At 47.4% G+C, this 27,048-nt stretch overlaps 1 protein-coding gene across 1 annotated transcript in view; it reads left to right on the forward strand.

Moving 5' to 3' along the window:
* The window catches only part of LOC143782308 (NFX1-type zinc finger-containing protein 1-like), a 495,771-nt gene that overhangs the window by 399,756 nt on the left and 68,967 nt on the right, over nucleotides 1-27,048 (forward strand). The window lies entirely within an intron of this gene.

Consider the following 27,048-nt stretch of genomic DNA (forward strand, 5'->3'; position numbering starts at 1 on the left):
AATTAGGCTTCGGCCTACACTCTGCTCCACCTGCAGAGCCCGGGCTCCAACACCGCTAGTTGCTGTCCGGAAGTGCTGGCTGCACAGAGCCAAACACCTCGCCAATGTGTCAGTGGGGTTCAGCACCGCCAGCTGTTCCCCTGCTGTGTAGCCGGCAACGTGTCCTGCGACCGCCACGCAGACACAACAGACCCAAAGCTGCCGCCAGTGCAGGCTTCGGCCTACACTCCGCTCCCCCTGCTCCTCCTCCTGCTGACCCTGGGCTCTAACACCGCCAGTTGGGGCCCAGATGTGCTAGCTGCACAGAGAAAAACACCAGCCAATGTGTCAGTGGGGTCCAGCACCGCCAGCTGTTCCCTTGCTGTGTAGCCGGCAATGTGTCCTGCGACAGCCACGCAGACACAAGAACTGAAATTGAAGGGAACCTGTCCCCCCTCCCCCAGGTGTTTCTATGTTTTACAGCCACCTTGTACAGCAGTAATGCTGCATGTGTGCAAGGTGGCTCAGAAACTTATTCTCCTTGCCCATGGGGAACTGAACACGTCTAAAATGTGTCCTCTGTGACCATTTAACCGTCCCGGAGGTGTGACTTTCCTTTGTAATGACACGCTGCAACCCCCTTGGTAGCGCTGCCCATCTTCTGGCATCATTGTTTGGCTGGCTGCGCCTCTGCGGCCGCCCTGACCCACACAACGCCCCTCGGTGTCTTATTTATTTGGACTGCGAGGGTGTGATTGATGGGCATGAGCAGTGCCTATGTTCGCCTGTCCCTCATCTCCTTCCGCCTTCTTCAGACTGTGCGACTTCATGGCCGTGGCATGCGATAAGGGATCAGCTGACGCCGCACAGTCTGAAGCGGGTGTAAGGACCCGAGTGTGAGAGGCGAACATATGTACTGCGCCAGGCCATGAATCCCAGCCCCGCAGTGTTTTAACTATGTAAAGACACTGCGGGGCTGGGATTCATGGTCATCGCAAAGCGCAACGGCCGACATTAAATGATGTCAGAAGATGGGCAGCGCTAACAGCGCAAGGCCAAGGGATAAAACGACAGCGCAGACTCCTGTACAGCAAATAACAACGCTCAGGAGGCTGCGCTCAGCACCAAGGTGGGATTCTTGACATCTGTGCTGCGTCTCATTACGAAGGGAACTCTCGCCTCCAACACAGTTTGACTGTATAAAGGGCTAAATGTTATACGTGTTTCATTCAGCGTGTGCAAGGAGAAAAATTAAAAGAGCAACCTTTGACTTGTGCAGCACTACTGCTGCATAAGCTGTGGCTCTTCTAGTTTGTAACCCCTGAGGGGGGGGTTAAAGGTTACTTTTAAAATCGGTTCAATTAGGCTTCAGCCTTCACTCTGCTCCACCTGCAGAGCCCGGGCTCCAACACCGCTAGTTGCTGTCCGGAAGTGCTGGCTGCACAGAGCCAAACACCTCGCCAATGTGTCAGTGGGGTTCAGCACCGCCAGCTGTTCCCCTGCTGTGTAGCCGGCAACGTGTCCTGCGACCGCCACGCAGACACAACAGACCCAAAGCTGCCGCCAGTGCAGGCTTCAGCCTACACTCCGCTCCCCCTGTTCCTCCTCCTGCTGACCCTGGGCTCTAACACCGCCAGTTGGGGCCCAGATGTGCTAGCTGCACAGAGAAAAACACCAGCCAATGTGTCAGTGGGGTCCAGCACCGCCAGCTGTTCCCCTGCTGTGTAGCCGGCAACGTGTCCTGCGACAGCCACGCAGACACAAGAACTGAAATTGAAGGGAACCTGTCCCCCCTCCCCCAGGTGTTTCTATGTTTTACAGCCACCTTTGTTATGACCCCAATGGCAGAGGGTCTCAGAACTTAATACCAAGTCTGCAAACACAAAAAACCAGCTCATAGGGCAGTGGTAACTAGGCTGACCGTATACCTGATCCTAGCACCACAAATAGCAGCAGCCGGGGAACGTACCTACATTGGTTCTAGACGTCTCGCGCCAGCCGGAGAACTAACTAACCCTAGAAGGGAAAAGATAGACCTTTCTTGCCTCCAGAGAAAAGACCCCAAAAGTTGGATACAAGCCCCCAACAAATAATAACGGTGAGGTAAGAAGAAAAGACAAATGTAAGGATGAACTAGGTTTTTAGCAAAGAGAGGCCCACTGACTAATAGCAGAATATAGGAAGATGACTTATACGGTCAGCAAAAACCCTATCAAAATTTCCACGCAGAATATTCAAGAACCCCCGAACCGTCTAACGGCACGGGGGGAGAATATCAGCCCCCTAGAGCTTCCAGCTATATCAGGAATCACATTTAGTACAAGCTGGACAGAAATAAGAACAAATGCAAATAACCAAAAAATAAGGAAGCAGGACTTAGCTTATTTTGCAAGAACCAGGACCAGCAGACAGGAGCAAACAGAAGGAACTGATTACAACGATGCCAGGCACCAGACTGAAAATCCAGGAAGCTTAAATAGCAACACCCCTGGACTAACGAGCCAGGTGGGTACCAAGCTGGAGAAAGAAGCTCAAAGTGTCATGTCGCAAGTGACCACAAGAGGGAGCCAAAAAGTCCAATTCACAACAGTACCCCCCCTTAAGGAGGGGTCACCGAACCCTCACCAAGACCACCAGGACGATCAGGATGAGCAGCGTGAAAGGCACGAACCAAATCGGCCGCATGAACATCAGAGGCGACCACCCAGGAATTATCCCCCTGACCATAGCCCTTCCACTTGACCAGATACTGAAGCCTCCGTCTGGAGAGATGAGAATCCAAGATCTTCTCCACCACGTACTCCAACTCGCCCTCAACCAACACCGGAGCAGGAGGCTCAACAGAAGGAACCACAGGCACAACGTAGCGCCGCAACAAAGACCTATGGAACACGTTGTGAATGGCAAACGACACCGGAAGATCCAAGCAAAAGGACACTGGATTAAGGATTTCCAAAATCTTATAAGGACCGATGAAGCGAGGCTTAAATTTAGGAGAGGAGACCTTCATTGGAACAAACCGAGAAGATAGCCACACCAAATCCCCAACACGAAGTCGGGGACCCACACCGCGGCGGCGGTTGGCAAAACGCTGAGCCTTCTCCTGTGACAACTTTTGGTTGTCCACCACATGATTCCAGATCCGCTGCAACCTATCCACCACAGAATCTACCCCAGGACAGTCCGAGGGCTCAACATGTCCCGAGGAAAAACGAGGATGAAAACCAGAGTTGCAGAAAAATGGCGAAACCAAAGTAGCGGAAGTAGCCCGATTATTAAGGGCAAACTCAGCCAATGGCAAGAAGGTCACCCAATCATCCTGATCTGCAGAAACAAAACACCTCAAATAAGCCTCTAGAGTCTGATTTGTTCGCTCCGTTTGGCCATTAGTCTGAGGATGAAAGGCAGACGAAAACGACAAATCAATGCCCATCTTAGCACAAAAGGATCGCCAGAACCTGGAAACAAACTGGGATCCTCTGTCAGACACGATATTCTCAGGAATGCCGTGCAAGCGGACCACATTCTGAAAGAATAAAGGAACCAGATCGGAAGAGGAAGGCAGCTTAGGCAAAGACACCAAATGGACCATATTGGAAAAGATGTCACATACCACCCAGATGACAGACATGCCCTGAGACACCGGAAGATCTGAAATGAAATCCATGGAAATGTGTGTCCAAGGCCTCTTCGGGACAGGTAAGGGCAAGAGCAACCCGCTGGCACGAGAACAGCAAGGCTTAGCTCGAGCACAAGTCCCACAGGACTGCACAAATGACCGCACATCCCGTGACAAGGAAGGCCACCAAAAGGACCTAGCCACCAAATCTCTGGTGCCAAAAATCCCCGGATGCCCTGCCAACACCGAGGAATGAACCTCGGAAATGACTCTGCTGGTCCATTTATCAGGAACAAACAGTCTGTCAGGTGGACAAGAGTCAGGTCTACCAGCCTGAAATCTCTGCAACACACGTCGCAGATCTGGAGAAATGGCTGACAAGATTACTCCCTCTTTAAGAATACCAGTTGGCTCTGAGACTCCAGGAGAGTCAGGCACAAAGCTCCTTGAAAGAGCATCAGCCTTCACATTCTTTGAACCTGGTAGGTACGAGACCACAAAGTCAAAACGGGAGAAAAACAATGACCAACGGGCCTGTCTAGGATTCAGGCGTTTAGCAGACTCGAGATACATCAGATTCTTGTGATCAGTCAAGACCACCACACGATGCTTAGCACCCTCGAGCCAATGACGCCACTACTCAAATGCCCACTTCATGGCCAACAACTCCCGATTGCCAACATCATAGTTCCGCTCAGCAGGCGAAAACTTCCTAGAAAAAAAAAGCACATGGTCTCATTACAGAGCAACCAGGGCCTCTCTGCGACAAAACGGCCCCTGCCCCGATCTCAGAAGCATCCACTTCAACCTGAAAGGGAAGTGAGACATCAGGCTGGCACAAAACAGGTGCCGAAGTAAACCGGCGCTTCAGCTCTTGGAAAGCTTCCACGGCTGCAGGAGCCCAGTTAGCAACATCAGAACCTTTCTTGGTCATATCCGTCAAAGGTTTAACAACGCTAGAAAAGTTAGCGATAAAACGACGGCAGAAGTTAGCAAAACCCAAGAACTTCTGAAGACTCTTAACTGACGTGGGTTGAGTCCAATCATGAATAGCTCGGACCTTGACTGGGTCCATCTCCACCGCAGAAGGGGAAAAAATAAAACCCAAAAAGGGAACCTTCTGTACTCCAAAGAGACACTTTGAGCCCTTAACGAACAAAGCATTCTCACGCAAAACCTGAAACACCATCCTGACCTGCTTAACATGGGAGTCCCAATCATCAGAAAAAAACAGAATATCATCCAGATAAACAATCATAAATTTATCCAGATACTTCCGGAAGATATCATGCATAAAGGACTGAAAAACTGAAGGAGCATTAGAGAGCCCAAAAGGCATCACCAAGTACTCAAAATGACCTTCGGGCGTATTAAATGCAGTTTTCCATTCATCTCCTTGCTTAATGCGCACAAGGTTGTACGCACCACGAAGATCTATCTTGGTGAACCACTTGGCACCCTTAATCCGGGCAAACAAGTCTGACAACAGAGGCAAAGGATACTGAAATTTAACAGTGATTTTATTCAGAAGCCGATAGTCTATACAAGGCCTCAAAGATCCGTCCTTCTTGGCCACAAAAAAGAATCCCGCACCAAGAGGGGAAGAGGATGGACGGATATGCCCCTTCTCCAGAGACTCCTTGATATACGAACGCATTGCGGTATGCTCAGGTACAGACAGATTAAATAATCTTCCCTTAGGAAATTTACTACCTGGAACCAAATCTATAGCGCAGTCACAATCCCTATGAGGAGGAAGAGCACTGGACCTGGACTCGCTGAATACATCCTGATAATCAGACAAATACTCAGGAACTTCCGAAGGAGTAGAGGAAGCAATAGACACCGGCGGGGAATCACCATGAATTCCCTGACAGCCCCAACTTGACACAGACATTGCCTTCCAATCCAAAACTGGATTATGGGTCTGTAACCATGGCAGACCCAAAACGACCAAATCATGCATTTTATGCAGAACAAGAAAACGAATCACCTCCCGATGTTCAGGAGTCATGCACATGGTTACCTGTGTCCAAAACTGCGGCTTATTTTCCGCCAAAGGCGTAGCATCAATACCTCTAAGAGGGATAGGATTTACCAACGGCTCAAGTACAAAACCACAGCGCTTGGCAAATGACAGATCCATAAGACTCAGGGCAGCACCTGAATCCACAAACGCCATAGCAGGGTAGGAAGACAATGAGCAAATTAAAGTCACAGACAAAATAAATTTAGGTTGCAGATTACCAATGGCGACAGGACTAACAACCCTTGTTAGGCGTTTAGAGCATGCTGATATAACATGTGTAGAATCACCACAGTAAAAGCACAACCCATTCAGACGTCTATGATTTTTCCGTTCATTTCTAGTCTGAATTCTACCACATTGCATTAAATCAGGTGTTTGTTCAGACAACACCACCAGAGGATTAGCGGCTTTGCGCTCCCGCAAACGCCGGTCTATTTGAATAGCCAGCGCCATGGAATCATTTAGACTTGTAGGAATGGGGAAACCCACCATCACATTCTTAATGGCTTCAGAAAGGCCATTTCTGAAATTTGCGGCCAGAGCACACTCATTCCACTGAGTAAGCACGGACCATTTCCAAAATTTTTGGCAATACACTTCAGCTTCATCCTGGCCCTGAGAGATAGCCAGCAAGGCTTTTTCTGCCTGAATTTCAAGATTGGGTTCCTCGTAAAGCAACCCGAGCGCCAGAAAAAACGCATCAATATTTGCCAATGCCGGATCTCCTGGCGCTAACGAAAAGGCCCAATCCTGAGGGTCGCCCCGCAAGAAAGAGATAACAATTTTAACTTGCTGAGCTGAGTCTCCAGACGAACGGGGTCTCAGCGATAGAAACAATTTACAATTATTCCTGAAATTCCTAAACTTAAATCGGTCTCCAGAAAACAGTTCAGGAATAGGTATTTTAGGTTCTGACATAGGACTACTGGTAACAAAATCTTGAATACCCTGCACACGAGCAGCAAGCTGATCCACACTAGTAATCAAAGTCTGGACATTCATGTCGGCAGCAAGCTCAAGCCACTCTGAGGTAAAGGGGAGGAAGAAAGAGGGAAAAAAAAAAAAAAAAACTCAGAATTTCCTTTCTCATTATCCCACTTCTGCAATGCATTAAACATTCACCTTCGGCCTGGCATACTGTTATGACCCCAATGGCAGAGGGTGTCAGAACTTAATACCAAGTCTGCAAACACAAAAAACCAGCTCATAGGGCAGTGGTAACTAGGCTGACCGTATACCTGATCCTAGCACCACAAATAGCAGCAGCCGGGGAACGTACCTACGTTGGTTCTAGACGACTCGCGCCAGCCGGAGAACTAACTAACCCTAGAAGGGAAAAGATAGACCTTTCTTGCCTCCAGAGAAAAGACCCCAAAAGTTGGATACAAGCCCCCAACAAATTATAACGGTGAGGTAAGAAGAAAAGACAAACGTAAGGATGAACTAGGTTTTTAGCAAAGAGAGGCCCACTGACTAATAGCAGAATATAGGAAGATGACTTATACGGTCAGCAAAAACCCTATCAAAATTTCCACGCAGAATATTCAAGAACCCCCGAACCGTCTAACGGCACGGGGGGAGAATATCAGCCCCCTAGAGCTTCCAGCTATATCAGGAATCACATTTAGTACAAGCTGGACAGAAATAAGAACAAATGCAAATAACCAAAAAATAAGGAAGCAGAACTTAGCTTATTTTGCAAGAACCAAGACCAGCAGACAGGAGCAAACAGAAGGAACTGATTACAACGATGCCAGGCACCAGACTGAAAATCCAGGAAGCTTAAATAGCAACACCCCTGGACTAACGAGCCAGGTGGGTACCAAGCTGGAGAAAGAAGCTCAAAGTGTCATGTCGCAAGTGACCACAAGAGGGAGCCAAAAAGTCCAATTCACAACACACCTTGTACAGCAGTAATGCTGCATGTGTGCAAGGTGGCTCAGAAACTTATTCTCCTTGCCCATGGGGAACTGAACACGTCTAAAATGTGTCCTCTGTGACCATTTAACCGTCCCGGAGGTGTGACTTTCCTTTGTAATGACACGCTGCAACCCCCTTGGTAGCGCTGCCCGTCTTCTGGCATCATTGTTTGGCTGGCTGCGCCTCTGCGGCCGCCCTGACCCACACAACGCCCCTCGGTGTCTTATTTATTTGGACTGCGAGGGTGTGATTGATGGGCATGAGCAGTGCCTATGTTCGCTTGTCCCTCATCTCCTTCCGCCTTCTTCAGACTGTGCGGCTTCATGGCCGTGGCATGCGATAAGGGATCAGCTGACGCCGCACAGTCTGAAGCGGGTGTAAGGACCCGAGTGTGAGAGGCGAACATATGTACTGCGCCAGGCCATGAATCCCAGCCCCGCAGTGTTTTAACTATGTAAAGACACTGCGGGGCTGGGATTCATGGTCATCGCAAAGCGCAACGGCCGACATTAAATGATGTCAGAAGATGGGCAGCGCTAACAGCGCAAGGCCAAGGGATAAAACGACAGCGCAGACTCCTGTACAGCAAATAACAACGCTCAGGAGGCTGCGCTCAGCACCAAGGTGGGATTCTTGACATCTGTGCTGCGTCTCATTACGAAGGGAACTCTCGCCTCCAACACAGTTTGACTGTATAAAGGGCTAAATGTTATACGTGTTTCATTCAGCGTGTGCAAGGAGAAAAATTAAAAGAGCAACCTTTGACTTGTGCAGCACTACTGCTGCATAAGCTGTGGCTCTTCTAGTTTGTAACCCCTGAGGGGGGGTTAAAGGTTACTTTTAAAATCGGTTCAATTAGGCTTACACTCTGCTCCACCTGCAGAGCCCGGGCTCCAACACCGCTAGTTGCTGTCCGGAAGTGCTGGCTGCACAGAGCCAAACACCTTGCCAATGTGTCAGTGGGGTTCAGCACCGCCAGCTGTTCCCCTGCTGTGTAGCCGGCAACGTGTCCTGCGACCGCCACGCAGACACAACAGACCCAAAGCTGCCGCCAGTGCAGGCTTCGGCCTACACTCCCCTCCCTCTCCTCTTTCTGCTGACCCTGGGCTCTAACACCGCTAGTTGGGGCTCTAGGAAGACAAGCTTGAATAGGTCCCCATCCTGGTTCCAGTACCGTCAGCTGGTTCCAGGCAGAGCCTTTGGCTTAGGTGCCTCCCTCTGGGTATCCGAGTTCCACTAACGTCAGGTGGTCCTTGGTAGTGCTTTCAGGCACGGGTACCTCCTGCTTAGTAACCGGGTTCCAGTAACGTCAGCTGGTCCTCGGTAGTTCCATTGGCTCTTGGACCTTCGGCTACCCATCCGGGTTCCAGTACCGTCAGCTGGTTCTCGGCAGTGTCTTTTGCTCTTGTACCTTCTGCTCCCCATCCTGGTTCCAGTACCGTCAGCTGGTTCCGGGCAGAGCCTTTGGCTTAGGTGCCTCCCTCTGGGTATCCGAGTTCCACTAACGTCAGGTGGTCCTTGGTAGTGCTTTCAGGCACGGGTACCTCCTGCTTAGTAACCGGGTTCCAGTAACGTCAGCTGGTCCTCGGTAGTTCCATTGGCTCTTGGACCTTCGGCTACCCATCCGGGTTCCAGTACCGTCAGCTGGTTCTCGGCAGTGTCTTTTGCTCTTGTACCTTCTGCTCCCCATCCTGGTTCCAGTACCGTCAGCTGTTTCCGGGCAGAGCCTTTGGCTTAGGTGCCTCCCTCTGGGTATCCGAGTTCCACCAACGTCAGGTGGTCCTTGGTAGTGCTTTCAGGCACGGGTACCTCCTGCTTAGTAACCGGGTTCCAGTAACGTCAGCTGGTCCACGGTAGTTCCATTGGCTCTTGGACCTTCGGGTAGCCATTCGAGTTCCAGTTCCATCAGCTGTTTCTCGGCATTTTCTCAGCCTTCTTGTACCTTCTGCTACATTTCCAAGTTCAAGACCCTAAAGACGATGACCCGGAAGACCACCCCTAAGATGATGACGACACCAGAGACGACAACCACCGAGATGACGACGACCCTGGAGACGACGACCCCGATGACGACGACCTCGGAGACGACGACCCTGGAGACAACGACGACAACCTGGAAGACCGAGAAGCAGAAGAACAAGAGGCTGCAGAACAAAGAGCAGAAGAACCTTAAGCATAAGACTAAATATCAGAGCAAAAGATATTATCTAAATTATAAGCAGAAGAAGACTAAGCAGTGTATGGGGGTGAGTCCGTTCCTCCTCGTGGTGCCCCTGGATAAAGCCTGATGCTGCAGGCCAAACTGAACGCGGACAAATGTAACTCTTTTGTGACAGGCAGAATGGAAGGTGTAATCTTCAAACTTTTATAGATAACAACTACGGTAATGCCTGTCACAAATAAGAATATGATGAAGAAGTTGAATATGAAGAAGATAATAGTTAAATAAAAAGAATATGAACAATGTAACAAAAAAAAAAAAATAGGTAGAAGATGAAAAAGAAGATGAATAAGGTGAAGAAGTTGATGTCAAAGAAGCTGATGATGAGGATAATGAAGAAGAAAGTGTCAGAGAAGTAAAAAAGAAGGTGAAGGGCGTGGAAGTAGTGAAACATCAATATCTGACAAAATAAGTAAAAAATTAACATAGTCAAAATCTTTCTAACGCCTAACGTCATAAAAAAAAATAAAAATCCTGCTATTCTATTTGATTGGGCTAAACCTCTGTGCCTTTAATGTGTCCGCCACCTTCCCCAATACATCCTACATTATTCTTAGTTGTTTTCCTTCATGTAGAATTAACCTACAAGGAAAGAAAGGGTTTATTTTAATTCCGATATTTTCATCCCATTGACTTGCATTGGGATCAGGTATCGGTATCGGATTAGATCCGATACTTTGACGGTATCGGCCGATACTTTCCGATACCGATACTTTCCGATATCGGAAGGTATCGCTCAACACTACTGACTACCTTGCTTGCCTCAAGATGTACACTGCCCAGCCATGACTGAGTTTCTTGCTGCAAGAACTCGGCCAGAACTTCCGCGGTGTGTCTGTTGTCACCCAAGCACTTCATTTCCAACACAGCCTGCTGACGCTTATCACTAGCTGTTCCATAATAGGACACCTCGTGTGCAACACTGGCAGCTGCGGATGGAGTGGTCGTGTGACTGCGCTCTGTGGATGAGCTTTTGCTTTGGCTGGAAGAGGAGGAGCAGGAGGAGGAGGAGTGGCGAACGCCTACAGCCAACTGTTTGCTAGACCGTGGGCTAGGCAGAACTGTCCCACTGTGGCTGTCCCCTATGGACCCTGCATCCACCACATTAACCCAGTGTGCCGTGATGGACACGTAACGTCCCTGACCATGCCTACTGGTCCATGCATCAGTTGTGAGGTGCACCTTTCTACTGACTGATTGCCTCAGTGCATGGAGAATGCGGTCTTTGACATGCTGGTGGAGGGCTGGGATGCCTTTTCTCGAAAAGAAGTGTCGACTGGGTAGCTCATAGCGTGGTACTGCGTAGGCCATCACGGCTTTGAAAGCTTCGCTTTCAACCAACCGGTAGGACATCATCTTTAACGATATAAGTCTAGCAATGTGGGCGTTCAAACCCTGTGTACGCAGATGAGAGGGTGAGTTCTTTCTTTTCCTAATGAGAGTCTCTTGGAGGGTGAGCTGGACTGACGAGGTGCATATGGTGGGACTTGCGGTGGTGGTGGTGGTGGTGGACATGGCGGATTGAGAGAGGGTTGGTGATGGGATTCTGGATGTAGGCCTACATGCTGTGTTTCCTACCAATAAACTTGTGATTCCCTGACTGCTTTGCCCTAGCGACGACACCTCCACATTTGCTGCTGTTGTTGTTCTAACCGGTGGGCTTACAGTGGGGGAAGCGATGTAGCGTTGCTGACTACCTGGATTTTGAGCTGGTGCACCAACGGTAGGGGACGTTTGGGAGTTATTCCAGGCTTGCAAGTGCATGCTGGTTACATGTCTGAGCATGCACGTTGTATTTAAATTGTGGGGATTCTTCCATCTGCTAAATGTTTTTGAGCATTTCTTACATTTCTTTCTTGCAGTCATCATTCGGATCTTGGGTAAAAAATTGCCACACTACACTCTTCCTACTATGGAATACCTTTTCAGGCATTGCACGCTGTGTTACTTTCACCGGATGGCCACGCTGTCCTAAAACTGGTTTTGGTTTTGCCAGACTTTTTTGGCCAGAGACGGGCCTGCCAGATGAAAGCAAATGTGATGTAGATGGCTGCTGCCGATCCTCCTCCGCTTCTGAGCTACTGCCAGCGGCACCCTCTTCCCCCAATGGCTGCCAATCTGGGTCAACAACTGGGTCATCTATCACCTCCTCTTCAATCTCATGTTCAGCTATCTCTGTATCACCCTGTAAGGTGCTCTAACGTTCGGGAATGGGCACCATCGTCTCATCAGGGTCAGTTTCTGGCTCAGTACACTGTGAGGGCAATGTAGTGATGTGAGTCACTGGAACAGCATGACAATCTAGTTGTGGCTGTGCATCAGTGCACTCCATGTCCGAATCATCTTCTAGTGGGCTGTTAACTATTTCCCTTTATAACCCAGGCACAGTATGTGTAAAGAGCTCCATGGAGTAACCTGTTGTGTCGCCTGACGCATCCTTCACTGTTGTTTTGGGGAAGGACACAAGGAATCAACTTGTTCCTGACCGGGAGCATCCACTGACGACGCGCTGCTTTTAAATTTTGCACTTTCCGAAGAGGAGGCGAAAGAGCTAGAGGCAGAGGCAGCAAGGAAAGCCAAAACTTTTTCCTGCTGCTCCGGCTTTAAAAGCGGTTTTCCTACTCCCAGAAAAGAGAGTGTTCGAGGCCTTATGTAGTCAGACGATGACGCTGGCTCAACAACTCGAGACTTAGGGGCTATATTGCTTTTCCCACGTCCACCTGATGCTCCACGACCACTACCACTACCATCATTACCAGCTGGCAATGACCGCCCACAGCCACGACCTCTTCCACCAGACTTCCTCATTCTTGGAAAAATGTAACCAAACTAACAACCGTTATATGGTCCTGTAAAACCAGGTAGAAGGTGTATGTAAACTTGTTGTGAATTTAAAACTCCCTTTTTTATGTGTGGGAGACAGCCGAAAAATCAGGCCCACTGTATTACACTACACAGTTTGATAGGCAGAAAGTGGCTGGCAGATATGCCACTAACAGGACTGACGCAGATGCACACACTGGCAATATAATTCTCCCTTTTTTATGTGTGGGAGAATGCTGGAAAATCAGGCCCACTGTATTACACTACACAGTTTGATTGGCAGAAAATGGCTGGCAGATATGCCACTAACAGGACTGACACAGATGCACACACTGGCATTATAAATCTCCCTTTATTATGTGTGGGAGAATGCAGGAAAATCAGGCCCACTGTATTATACTACACAGTTTGATTGGCAGAAAGTGGCTGGCAGATATGCCACTAACAGGACTGACGCAGATGCACACACTGGCAATATAAATCTCCCTTTTTTATGTGTGGGAGAATGCAGGAAAATCAGGCCCACTGTATTACACTACACAGTTTGATTGGCAGAAAGTGGCTGGCAGATATGCCACTAACAGGACTGACGCATACGCACACACTGGCAATACAAATCTCCCTTTTTTTGTGTGGGAGAATGCAGGAAAATCAGGCCCACAGTATTACAGTATAGTTTCTGTGGCAGAAAATGACAATTGAGATACCACAGACAGGACTGGCATAGATGCACATATTTGGCAAAATAAATCTCCCTTTTTTTTTGGAGGGGGGGAGACTACTGAATAAATCAGGCCCACTGTATTACAGTATAGTTTCTGTGGCAGAAAATGACAGACTGAGATACCACAGACAGGACTGGCACAGATGCACAGATTTGGCAATATTAATCTCCCTTTTGTTTTTGTTTTTGGAGACTACTGAATAAATCAGGCCCACTGTATTACAGTATAGTTTCTGTGGCAGAAAATGACAGACTGAGATACCATAGACAGGACTGGCACAGATGCACAGATTTGGCAATATTAATCTCCCTTTTGTTTTTGTTTTTGGGAGACTACTGAATAAATCAGGCCCACTGTATTACAGTATAATTTCTGTGGCAGAAAATGACAGACTGAGATACCACAGACAGGACTGGCGCAGATGCACAGATTTGGCAATATTAATCTACCTTTTTTTTTTTTTGGAGACTAGTGAATAAATCAGGCCCACTGTATTACAGTATAGTTTCTGTGGCAGAAAATCACTGACAGAGATACCACAGACAGGACTGGCGCAGATGCACTGATTGGCAATATAAATCTCCCTTTTTAGGTGTGGGACAGTGCAGAAAAATACAGGCCCACTGTTTTACACTACACAGTTTCAGGGGCAGAAAGTGGCTGGAAGATATATAAAAAAAAAATGGGACTGTACTACAATTACTATCTCCCTACAATAATCTCAGAAAAGTATGGCAGGCAGCAATGAAAAGGACTGCTGCACACAAAAGTGTGGACAAACAAACAAGATAGCTGTGCAGAAAGGAAGGAGCAACAGGATTTGTGCTTTTAAAAAAGCAGTTGCTTTGCACAGCGGTGTACAAACAACAATGCAGCTATCAGGGAGCCTTCTAGGGCAGCCCAATAAGCTACAGAGCTGATGAAGAAAAATCTAGCCTCCACTGTCCCTGCAAAGAATAGGTGGTGTTGGACAGTGGAAATCGCTACAGCACAAGCGGTTTTGGGGTTAATGTACTCTGCCTAACGCTATCCCTGCTTCTGACGAAGCGGCAGCAACCTCTCCCTATTCTCAGCTCGGCAGCAGTAAGATGGCGGTCGGCGTGCACGCCCCTTTATAGCCCCTGTGATGCCGCAGAGAGCAAGCCAATCACTGCCATTCCCTTCTCTAAGATGTTAGGGACCGAGACCTATGTCATCACGCTGCCCAAACTCTGCGTCCACCTTCATTGGCTGAGAAAAGGCGCTGAAAGCGTCATACGAAACGCGACTTTGGCGAGAAGATCGCTGGCCGCGTGGCCGACCCCACACTAGGATCGGGTTGCCAAAAGTCGTCGATTTATGAAAATGACCGATCCGTTTCACTCAACCCTAGATGTTACATTTGCTTTCTTAGAGAACACAAAATAAGAATTTAACAGTTCGGCCTTCTTAACATCATTGTTGACCAGTTCACCCTTTTCATACTTTAAAAAACCTATAGCATCTTTGATTTTTCTTTTGCTTATAATATACCTCCCAAACCCTTTTTTACTGCTTGTGGTCTCGTGCAAGCCTCACTTCATTACTGGCCTTAGCTCTTCTAACGCTTGCCCTGCATTCCCTGCAAACAGCATTATATTCTTATTGAGCTATGCCCCCTCTTTCCAATCAATATACCATATATACTCGAGTATAAGCCGAGACCCCTAATTTTGCCGCAAAAATAAGGGTGGGAAATGCAGCAGCTACTGGCAAATTTCAAAAATAAAAATAGATACCAATAAAAGTAAAATTGATTGAGACATCAGTAGGTTAAGTGTTTTTGAATATCCATATTGAATCAGGAGCCCCATATAATGCTCCATACAGTTCATGTTGGGCCCCATAAGATGCTCCATGCAAAATTCACTCCATTAACTCCATAAAGTTCATGATGGACTCCATAAGATGCTCCATATTAAAATATGCTCCATATAATGCTGCATAAAAGGTTAATGATGGCCCCATAAGATCCTCCATAGCATATTATGCCCCATATAATGCTGCACAAAGGTTGATGGCCCCATAAAATGCTCCACAGATCATGCCTCATATAATGCTGCACAAAGGATGTTGGCCCCATAAGATGCTCCATAGATTATGCCCCATATAATGCTACACAAAGGTTGATGGCCCCATATAATGCTGCACAAAAGTTGATGGCCCAAACAGATGCTCCATAGCATATTATGCCCCATATGCTGCTGTGGTTAAAAAAATGACATACCTCTCGTTGCTCAGGCCCCCAGCACTTGCGATATTCACCTGTCCCCATTCCACGGCCGCACGCCGCTGTGTTTTCTGGGTCTCTGCAGTGACTGTTCAGGCAGAGGGCGCGCACTAAACACGTCATCGTGGCCTCTGACCTGAACGTCTTAGCCAGAGGATGTGGAAGACAGCCCAGCGGTGGAACGGGGACAGGTGAATATCACATGGCTTACCCTCCCCTGTCATACTCACCCCCTCCTGGCGCAGTCCCTGCTTCTCCGATGCGATGGTCTCTGGTGTCGGCAGCTTGTTTCTGTGTTCAGCGGTCACATGGTACCGCTCATTAAAGTAATGAATATGCGCTCCACCCCTATGGGAGTGGAGTCGCGTCCATATTTATTACTTTAATGAGCAGTATCACATAAATTACCCTAAAAAAATGGGCTGAAAATCTCGGCTTATACTCGAGTATATACATTTCTTTTTTCCTTTTTGACAAGTGACTTAAGTTCTGTGTTCGTCCATCCTGGTCTCTTTAAATGCTTCCTATTCTTCCTTCTTTTCGGGATTATTACCGATTTTGCAGTGAGAATTTCATTTAGCAAAATCTCCCATCCTTCTTGGGATTAAGCATGTGGACCTGTAACTAAATGTTACAGTAGGCTCTATGCATTCCCTAGGTCATGTTTTCTGAGCATCTGCCAAACCTAGATACTAAATCAGACTGCAAAATATTGAAACAGTTATGTTGTAGCTGTTTTTGTTCTGACCCAAATTCAGATTGCCGGATAAGCAGTGAGGCCCTCCAAAATAATGAGAACTCGGATAAAAGAATGCACACTTATGAACAAAACAATTCTGTTTATTCTTCTGTGAATGCTTCCTCTTATACCATTTACAGATAATGTAATTTTCACTTAGGAAATCCCCCCACCTACTGTTACCCAGGTCGTGATGACTTTATCATGTACCCATTAAACAGTTTTTGCAGAACCTCTGTTACGACCGCACATACTTACCTGTCTTCTTCTGTCCCTCGGCGAGCTCCCGGCTCTGTTCCGCGCCACTCTGCTTCTCCCTTTTCTCGGTCGCGGCGTTGTTTTTCCGCACATGCGCAGTGGCATCTCCTGCGCCGCACTGCCTCCTGGGGAGTAGCAACCCGATGGCTCCGCCCCAAAATGGCGGCGCCCATCAGGTATTTCTTCCCGGCATCTTCCCAGGTAAGATGCCTTTGCTTTGTAGGTTTCCCTGTACTTCCAGTCAGTGTACCTATGTCCTAGGCTCCCCGGTCTCTGTACCTTTGTCTCCGCTTTGCCTTCCCTGCGTTCCAGTCTTGTCTGCCCTGTTTCCCCACCGTGCCTGCTCTGCGTTCCTGCCTTGTCAGCCCTTACTCTCCGCCGTGCCTGCCCTGCATACTTGCCTTGTCTGCCCTGTGTCCCCGCCGTGCCTGCTCTGCGTTCCTGCCTTGTCAGCCCTGTCTCTCTGCCGTGCCTGTCCTGGGAACTTGCCTTGTCAGCCCTGTGTCTCCACCGTGCCTGCCCTGTGTTCCTGCCTTGTTAACCCAGTGTCTCTGCTGTTCCTTCTCTGTGTTCCAGTCTTGCCCACTGTGTCTCCGCTGTGTCTGTCCTCTTCTTTTGTTTTAGTAGCCGTCCCTTTGGCTCCAGCTGTTGTGTCTCCATCCCCCTTGGGCCTGCTTCTAATGATACCTGTATAGGGGGTGGTTCCATCTGGCCCACTCTTCCTCGGGGGCTCTAGAGTCACGACCCACGGGTTTACTTTATTCAGCTGCAGATCAATCTATCAACCCCCACGGGCTCACTGCATTTTCCTTCAATTTTATTCAAAGTACATCACATCAGACTATCTAACTTTAACTCTATAATATCAGCTACATTCTATCGGCTATGTAAACATAATTCTATCTATTATATTAACTCTTTCAAATGCTACAGTCAAACGTTCCCTTTAAGGGCTACCTCAATTCTTTCCTAAGGTAGTGCAATTATTCAACAATCACTATTCAAGTCAGTTTAACAACAAAAGTGGTGTGATGCGAAGGACCTGTTACGAACCCCCAACGTTGGCTTGGGTGGGCTACAAGACGTGGATCCTGACCCAGAATTCTGCCACACCAACGGGTTTTTCTTCAGGTCCTGAAAAATAAAGCAGTTCTTACAACAAGATTAGTAGCAGTCTCCATTGGAGGCAGTCTCTGTAAAAGCCTCCATTGTAAAACCAGTAGAAAGCACCTTTAAGAAGTCCATGATATTCTGCAGTTCTTTAAATGGAACGTAACTTGTGCAAACTGACGATCCCTTTAACGTGGGACCCCTTTAAGAAATAACCCTGGACGGGTTTAAACTTGGGAAACAGCAGTAAAAAGAAAGTTTAAGAACTATTTACAATCAGTTCAAGTTTTGTGGTATCGTTTTATAGCAATTTCCAAGGCACCAGCTGGCATCGAACACTTCCTGGCCTGGGAAGGTGAGTGACCGGATCTTCTTCTGGTTCCAAGTAAATGTCATGAGTTTGCTTCTCATGTATTGTCACATCATTAGCTGCTATCAAAGTTTGTGTAGCTTGAGTGTCAGCTTTAGCATTGGCCACAGAGGCAGGTCCAGTAGTAGTAATTATGCACACAGTAGTAGTAGTGTTGGTTGGAGGAGCTGCTGGTTCAGAGGTTAGAGGGGTAGGACTGATAGTCTCAGTTGTGGCAGCAGGTGGCGCTACTGCAGGTGCACATCGTTTAACGTTCTTGGCATACCAACCTTGCTCACTCCAGTGGCGGGTATAGGTCACATTATCCCCTCTGCACAAGTTTCGATTAGGGTGGCCATCCCGGAAATGGGCTTCCACGTTATAGCTAGTGACAAAGACTTCTGTTTGCAGTCCTGGCTCCTGAATGAAGCCCCAACCCCTTTTTGGGTGGAAGGCTATTACTGTCCACTGCATTGATGAACGTGGTTTACGGCATTTGGTCTTGTAGATCGGCGTTTCACATGGAGCGCCCTGCTCCTTTCGATCCTTCCAGTGCAAGAGCAGGCATTGCTTATACTCCTCCCAGGTGAGGACTGCAGTATAGGACCCGTTCAACCCATCTCTCGGGGAGTCCCAGCGAAAGATCACCCCCTCAGGGCTCATGGCCAGCGGTATGCCCTTGGTAGCTTGGGGAGTCGCTGGAACTGAAGCGGCGGCTGGTGTTTGGTCACAGTCGGGGCGAGGAGCGGTCACTGAAGCGGAATCAGCAGCTGGGGAGAGCGGTCGCTAGAGCAGGATCGGTCGGTGGGGCAGGGGCGTTTTCTGTACCTGCGTCTGATGTGGTTCCACCGATGCCGGTCCGCTCCGCTGATGAAGACACTGGAGTCTGCTGCTGCCCGGACCGTGATTCTTCCAGTGCGATCTTCCTGCACAGGTCCGACTGTTATGATCCGGTGATCTTGGAGCACCATGAGACTTTCTCTGGAGAGGTGGAACCTATACTGACCGCAAACCCTAAACTGACACCGCAACTAGAAGTAGCCGTGGGGTGTACCTAACACATCCTAGACACCTCAACACAGCCGGAGGACTAAATACCCCTATAGATGGAAATGGGAATTCTATCTTGCCTCAGAGCAGAACCCCAAAGAATAGGCAGCCCCCCACAAATATTGACTGTGAGTAGGAGAGGATAGACACACGCAGGCAGAAAAACAGAATTCAGCAAAAGAGGCCACTCTAGCTAAATAGGAAAGGATAGGACAGAATACTAAGCGGTCAGTATTAAAACCCTAAAAATATCCACAGCAGATAATACAAAAATTCCACCATCTAACTAAAGACATGGAATGTATATCTGCATCTCCTGAGAATCCAACTTGACTGAAAAAATCCTAACACAGTGTAAGCTGGACAAGAAAAAACAATGAATAGCACTGAATAGTAAAGCACACAGCATGTGTGCTGCAAAAACAAAAACTTCCTTGTTTGCTAGGCACGTCTTCATCTCGTAGCAGCAGTCGGAAGGGCTGTCGTCACTTTTGGCACCGCTTTGGTAGTCTCCTCACATGTTGGCACCCCCTTCTTCTCCTGCACTCCTCATGGCGCTGTAATGGCGGTGGCTTTGGCGGGAATTTTGGCAGTCTTTTGCAATACACAGTCCTTCAATATATCACAGTTCAAGCACAATTCTGGCACAGTTCTTAGGCGCACATGACCCGATTTTCAGGCTTAAGTAGATCCTGTTTGTGACACCAAAAGATTGGAACGCCCCCAAGGGCTAGGGGAACTCGGTACTGGGCCTTTCGGTTCTCAAGGGGGATGTCACGGTGGCTGACCCGGTCCGTGGCCCTCGGGAGGTCCGTTGTAATAAGGGAAAGGTATTTAAAGGGGAAATGTTTGACGCCACCAGTGGTATTCGGTCAGGGTGACCGACGCTGCTTTAAGGGGTCCGCTGGGGTGATGTTATGGCAGCTAGATGGTATACCTTCCCACAGGTGAAGTGTATTCCTAGGGCTTCCCAGTGTGTAGATGGTGGATGGTGTGAGGCGCAGTGAAAAACGAGGACACAAGGTTGCAGTCTCTTTACCTTTTACTGAAGGCTTCAGCATCCGCAGTCCAGAGCACAGATCACAGGGCAGGCAGAGTCCGGCCAGTTTGGAGGCAAATCCAGAGTTTCCTTATCCAGGTGGAAATCAGTAGCCTTCCTCTAGCGCCTTGGTGTTGTAGTACCTTATTGCTGAGCCTCTCATAAGGTCCTTACAGATGTTGTAGCTGTTATGTCTCTCTCTCTCTCTCTCTGTCCCCCAGATGGCTAGGACAACCCGTAAGACTGGTGGTTTGAGGCTTTTTACAGGGACTCTTATCATGCCCCGGCCTCTCGTGGGTGCCACCTTGCCTCCTGGGTATGGGGCGGATCAGTAACATGAAATTAGCTGTCCTGCCGGTCTCTGGAGCAAGGCATAAAAGACTGTTGCTCCCTCGTTGTTCCGGCTACCAGGATCCTGCGCCTCAGAAGGAGACAACCTGTGCAGGGCAGAACTCCTTCTGGTATCCACTCCTTTGCTATGACTTCTTCTCGCCCTCTCTACAATACAGTTCTCTGTTTGTGTTCGTGACCCCTGATGAGTTTTCTCATCCACAGCTCATCTCTGCAGACTTCCTTCTTCTCCGATCTTCTGCAGCACATCCTCACATCATGCCCTTAAAGATAGCAGTGTCATTACAATGCTCCCAAATAAAAAATATCTGCCCTACACTGAGCCACTGAATAAATAATTGCTCCTCAGTATATTCCATGCACAAAATATGACCTCACGCTGTCCCTCTTATGGTGCATGCCCTCCACTCTGCCCTCTCCTTTCCATACTGGGCACCCTCTTCACATGGGGTCCCCCCTATAGAGCTCAGTCTCTATAATATGCCCCCTCACGATACTCCCCCCTCCTTGGTATGCTGTGCCCTAAAACTGTCCCCCCTTGACACCCCAAACACTACTCCGTCTCTATTCTGTGCCCACTCACACTTTTTCCCCTATACTACCTCCTTGCACTATTTCTCTAAATAGTCTCCTCACACATTTCCCTCTCCCTCACACATTTACCCTCAAGTTCCATACTGCCTCCTCACACATCCCTCTGACTCCCCTTACTGTCTGCACCCATCCCATCACCCTTGCTCTCCATACTGTGTCCGCATACATTTTCCCCTCACTCCTCACACTGTGTCCGCATACATACCCCCATTCCTCATATTGTGTCCGCACCCTTACATGCCCCTCATCTTACCCCTTCCTCCTCATATTGTGTCTTCAAATTTCACCGGCTCCCCATATTGTTTCTGCACATGTCCCTTCTTTGCTCCCCAAACTTGTGCCCTCACATCATCCCCACACTAAATGTCCTCCAGCCCTGTTACACTTAATAACCCCATCACAGTAAATGTCCCCCAGGTACCTTACAATAAATACCCCCATCACAATAATTCTCCCAGAGGCCTGTTACACTAAATGCTCCCTTCAAAGTAAATCTTCCCCAGGCCCATTACAGTAAGTCTCCCTCACACACAGTAAATACCCCCAGGCAGTAAATACCTCCCCCCACACACAGTAAAGACACCCCCACAGCAGTAAATACCCTACACACACCCAGTAATACCCCCCATAAACAGTAAATACCCCCCACAGTAAATATACACAGTAATACTCCCCACACAGTAAATACACACATAGTAATACCCCCCAGACAGTAAATACACACACAGTAATACCCCACACACAGTAAATACACACAGTAATACCCCCACGCAGTAAATACACACAGTAATGCCCCCGACACAGTAAATAAATACAGTAATACCCCCACAAAGTAAGTACACACAGTAATACCCCCCACAGTAAATACACACAGTAATACCCCACACACACAGTAAATATATACACAATAACACCCCCCAACACAGTAATACCCCCCACCACACAGTAAATACAGACACACAGTAATTACACACACAGTAATTCCTCCACACACAGTAAATAAACACACAGCGATACCCTCTCACACACAGCAATACTATCCACACAAACACAGCAATACCTTCCCACACACAGCAATACCTCCCATACATACAGCAATACCCCCCATACACACAGCAATATCCCCCACACACAGCAGTACCCCACACACAGCAATACCCCCACACACAGCAATACCCCCCACGCAGCAATACCCTCTCATACAGCAATACCCCCATACACACAGCAATACCTCACCACATACAACAATACCCCCCACACACAGCAATACCCCCCACATACAGCAATACCCCCATACACACAGAAATACCCCCACACCTAAATACCCCCCACATACACAGCAATACCCCCCATGCACAGAGCAATACCCCCCACACAGCAATACTCCCACGCACACAGCAATACCCCACACACACACTACTCCCACACACAGCAATATCCCCCATACACACAGCAATAACCCACACACATACAGCAATACCCCCACACAAAAATACCCCCCACACACACAGCAATACCCACACACACAGCAATACCCCCACACACAGTAATACCCCTACACACAACAATACCCCCCATACACAGCAATACCCCCCATACACTCAGTAATACCTCCCACACACACACACCAATACCCCACACACACGGCAATACCCCACACACACGGCAATACCCCACACACACAGCAATACCCCCACAGAAAGTAATACCCCCACACACACAGTAATATCCCCCACACACCGCAATACCCCACACACAGTAATACCCACACACACACAGTAATACCCCCCACACAGCAATACCCCCACACAGCAATACCCCCCCAAAACAGTAATACCCCCCAACACAGTAATACCCCCCACACAGCAATACCCACAAACACAGTGGAAACACAGAAGTTGGAGGGCACCAAAGAACAATAGTCATGGGGATCGACCCAAGGCCCAAAAAATAACCATGAAAGTACAACAAAAACAAGCTAGGGCCATAAAAGGGTGATCACCACACAATAGATGAAATAATCAAAAGTTTTTATTGAGTGCAAAAACATGCAACAAACACATTTAAAAACATTTAAAAGTCACACAGGTGACTAGACAATATACTTGTAACCCATGATAGGATGATACCCATAACACAATGTCACTCATAGTAACAACCTATGTAAATGCAAGATACAAACAGCACACCATATCTATATATATATAATCGTCTAAGGGGCACTTCCGTCCGTTTCTGTCTGTCTGCCACAGAAATCCCACGTCGCTGATTGGTCGCGGCCGGCAGGCCACGACCAATCAGCGACGGGCACAGTCCGGCCGTGAATTCGCCCCTTCCTACTCTCTGTCAGTACCCCCTCCAGTCAGCGCTCGCACAGTCCGTTAATGCTGCTATTAACCCTGTGTGACCAACTTTTTACTATTGATGCTGCCTATGCAGCATCAATAGTAAAAAGATCTAATATTAAAAATAATTTAAAAAATAAAAAATCATTATATACTCACCTTCCTACGACTTTCCCGCTCCTGTCAACGCTCCGGGCCATGCATTGGGGTCTCGCGAGATGATAACGTAGCGGTCTCGCGAGACCGCTACGTAATCATCTCGCGAGACCACAATGCATTCTTGGGACCGGAGCGTAGTGAGGAGCATCGCTAAACGCCTCGCCTGGATCCGGGGGCCGACGGAAGATGAGTATATACCTATTTCTTATTTTAATTATTTTTTTTAATGGGCATATGGTGCCCACATTGCTATATACTACGTGGGCTGTGTTATATACTACATGGGCTGTGTTATATACTGCATGGGCTGTGTTATATACTACATCTCTTTGCTATATACTACGTGGGCTGTGTTATATACTGCGCCTCTGCTATATATTATACTACAAGGGCTGTGCAATATATCCCCATAAACACACAGATCCCCACAACAGCAGCACCTTCACAGTAACAAATAACAAATAAGCTAAGTGAGTAAAGAAATGTTGAGTTAACATATCAATGATACTTTAACCCCTTTCTGCCATATGACGTACTATCCCTTCGAGGTGACCTCGGACTTAATTCCCAGGGATGGGATAGTACATCATGGTCGATCAGCCGCGCTCACGGGGGGGAGCGCGGCTGGTCACCGCCGGGTGCCAGCTGATTACATCTGACATCTGGCACTATGTGCCAGGAGTGGTTACGGACTGCTCCCGGCACATTAACCCGCAGAACACTGCGATCAAACATGATTGCAGCGTTCTGGCGGCATAGTGAAGCATCGCGCAGGGATGTTAATTTTTTTTAAACATTCCAAAAATTCCTGTGAAACACCTGAAGGGTTAATAAACATTCTGTAATGCTGTAGATAAGCCCCCGATGTATCCTAAAAGATAAGAAAAAGAGGTTAGATTATACTCACCCAGGGGCGGGCCCGGTCCGGTCCGATGGGTGTCGCTGTCCGGTCCGGCGCCTCCTATCTACATCAGATGACGTCCTCTTCTTGTCTTCACACTGCAGCTCCGGCGCAGGCGTACTTTGTCTGCCCTGTTGAGGGCAGAGCAAAGTATTGCACTGCGCAGGCGCCGGGCCTCCAGAATGCTGTAGATAAGCCCTGATGGTGGTGGGCTTAGCTCAACTTCCATTTTGGGGGTGACAGGTTCCCTTTAACGTTCAAACCACACTTGGGGGTTAAGGATAAGCAGGATATATGCAAACTCTCAAATTATGAGAGCGATATTAAGTAACAATACCAAATGATGAAAAAACGAGCAGAAGTGCACAGTCATTTAGCGCAGTTGCACTATTAGATAGTAAATAGGTAAGTGGAAAACAGTCATGTGAAAACATATCACCCAATATATCACATATAGCCAAGAAATACATATCATGTATTTAATGATATCAAATATTCAAAAACGCTACCCATATAGGTGTGCTGTTTGTATTGCGCATGTACAACAATTAATAATCGGCACATAAGGTATATACATATAACTTCCACTGCTGATGAATGCAAAACCGTTCTTCACAATGCCGTTAAAGTAACTTCATCCAATCCTTCATAGGAGGGAAACCTATATCCAGAATCATAATTAAAAAAAAAGGGATTATTTTGAATTAGATTAAATCTGTTTATAAAAGCCAGTAAATAATAACTCTTCATTTAGTCCAGAAGGGGTCAGACTTTGCAAATTGAAGATCCATTTGGATTCACATTTAAGAAGTTCTAGGGTGATATTGCCACCTCTAATTTTGGAATGTATAGGCTGAATTCTCAAGATCTTAGTTTCAGTAATATTGGAATTATGTTCAGTCAAAAAGTGTGCAGCCACTGGAGTTAAGGTTTTACCCTTCTTTATATCCTTAGCTGTGGCGATGTTGGAGAAGTATTGTTGAATCCGCTTTCTTAGTTCTTGTGTGGTTTGGCCTACGTATATTTTTGGACATGGACAGATTAATGCATATATTAAATTACATGTTTTACAACTGCAGTAGGCCTTAAGATGGATCTTGAATGGAAATACAGGAAGGATTACAGTATCACCACAAACAACAAACTGACATACCGTGCATCCACCACACGGAAAGGTACCACTCGGGCGAAAACCCCAATTCAGTTCCAATGTGGGTCTCTTGAAGTGACTATGGCTCAGACAATCTTTTAAAGTAATGGTTCTTCTGGCAACCAAACTAGGTTGCTCAGCAATGTGTGGTTTTAACTTGGGTTCGCTCAAGAAATCCTCTTGACTACTGCAGTTCCTCTTGAGCTGAAAAAATAGTCCCTTGGGGATGCCATTTTTTAGATGTCCCGGGTGAAAACTTGAATAGTAAAGGAGGCTGTATATCGTAAGCCCACGGCTACCAACAGGCACTTTGATTCACAGTTTGATTTCTAGTAAGATCAATTAGGAGAGCAAGACTGTCCTTGCATGTCTCACACAGGAGAAAGCCTTTTCTAAGCTATTGTGAGTCGTGTTCTTTTTTTCCCCAGAATATTGCAGCCTGCTCATGATTGGTCAGTGACATACAGTTGAAGAAGCTTGCGCTCCCTGAGAAAAATCTCTGGGAACATAGAGTTGAACTATACATAAATTATAACCTAAACTTTACAAGCTAATATATTTGCAATGGAGAGAAAAATTGAATAGCAAAAACTATGTTTTATTCAGCTTTAAAACCCTTATTCCATGATGTTTCCAGTTTAATAAATCCTCTTTATGTCCCATGAATTTCAATGTGTGCTTTAAATATATGGTAAAATTCAAACAAGTAAAAAAAAATATAATAACAGAATAAAATATTTAGCACATTTAATATTGGAACCATTACACTAACATTTTGTCATTTTATGTATCTTTGCTTCAGGTTGTGAAGTAATTACTAAATTTAAAGGTAACCTGTCACCAGGTTAAACCGATATGAGATACAGCCACCACCTTTCAGAGCTGATATACAGCATTCTATAATGCTATATATCTGCCCACAATCTGACCTGTAAGAGAAGAAAAATAACTTTTATTATACTCACCTGTGGGGCGGTTTTGTCTGAGGGGTGTTAATCTTCTTGTCCCGACGCCTCCCATCTTCTTATGATCGCCACCCTCTTTCTTGCTTCGTGTGGATGACGCGTTCCTTCGTCATCCACACAGTGTCTCTGGCATTCCGCTCCTGCGCAGACGTACCTGTTGAGGGCAGAGCAAAGTACTGCAGCGCACAGGCGCCAGGAAAGGTCAAAGAGCAAGGACACGTTATCCACATGAAGCAAGAAGGAGGACGGCGATCGTAAAAAGATGGGAGGTGCCGTACTAAGAACATCGACACGTCTCGGACTGGACCGTCCTGCAGGGGAGTATAATCTCAAAGTTATTTTTCTTCTCTTACAGGTCGGGTTGGGGGCAGATATACAGCATTCTTGAATGCTGTATATCAGCCCTGAAAGGTGGTGGCTGTATCTCATATTGGCCAAACCTGATGACGGGTTGCCTTTAATAGTGCATAATCT

The sequence above is a fragment of the Ranitomeya variabilis genome, chromosome 6 (genome assembly GCF_051348905.1).
Source record: "Ranitomeya variabilis isolate aRanVar5 chromosome 6, aRanVar5.hap1, whole genome shotgun sequence".
NCBI classification, from domain to species: Eukaryota; Metazoa; Chordata; class Amphibia; order Anura; family Dendrobatidae; genus Ranitomeya; species Ranitomeya variabilis.